This window comes from Egretta garzetta, unplaced genomic scaffold (genome assembly GCF_000687185.1).
Source record: "Egretta garzetta isolate BGI_Z169 unplaced genomic scaffold, ASM68718v1 scaffold202, whole genome shotgun sequence".
Lineage (NCBI taxonomy): Eukaryota > Metazoa > Chordata > Aves > Pelecaniformes > Ardeidae > Egretta > Egretta garzetta.
The window spans coordinates 775429-776510 of record NW_009258891.1 but is presented as its reverse complement, the minus strand read 5'-3'; positions in this window follow the sequence as shown (position 1 = coordinate 776510).

Sequence of the window (1082 nt, the reverse complement as noted above, 5' to 3'; positions counted from 1 at the left end):
CCCAGCCCTGGGCAGTGCCCCAAAGCCCCCCACATAACCCCCAAAGCCGCATTTCCTCTGGCCAGGTGCCTGTGCCTCAGCTCGTCCCCTCTGCAGCTCGTCCTCTTGTGGCCCCCCCACATCGCCCAGGGCTCCTGCACCTGCTGGGAGGGTTTGTCATTATTGCATTATAAATTATTTCCAGAAATCAATCAGCAGCTGCTGGCGGCAGCACTGAGCGGGGGGGACGCGCTGGCTTGGTGCCCCCCCCGCCCCCCACAGCGTGCAGGGGTAAATGTGCAGGGATGCAAATGCAGGGGTGCTGCATGCATTGTGCACCATCCCCTTCCAGCAGCGTGTGCACATGTACACACTCATGCACGCAGGTGCAAACGTGACCCACGCTGGCGTGCAGGGGATGTGTGCACAAATGTATCTACGTGCAAGCCCTTACACAGACTGCACGCAGTGGTGTGCACACCCCCACGTGCACGAGTGCTTGCAGAGCCATGCGCACGGTGCGTGTGTGCACAAGCACTTGCACCCTGACACATCTGTGAGCAGGTGTGCTCATACATGTGTATGGCCACTTGCACGTACCTGTCAGCACTTGCACACACACACATGCATGCATGCATTGCCTGTGCACAAGCACTTCCACCCACACATGTGCATGCAAACCCTGTGCACAAGCATTTGCACACACATGCACGATTGCACACTGCATAAGCAGTTGCATAAGTGTGCATTCCCTCATACGTGCCTGCATATCCCATGCACAAGTACTTGTAGGTGTGCACAGACACGCACACACATTCACACACGTGCACAGGTGTGCATGCACACCCCATGCACAAGCACTTGCACGCAGGCACACACTCCCCATCCCTACACACTCGCAGATGCGCGCAGGCGCATGCACGCTGCCCGAGCGTTTGCAGCCCTCCCCATGCACGAGCACTCGCACGTGCACGCGCACACACACATATGCACACATGCACACACACATATGCGCACACACACTCACATGCACACATATGCACACACTCTCACGCACACACGCAGGGGCCGAAGCTGCAGTGCTGAGCCCCCCGCACCCCTCG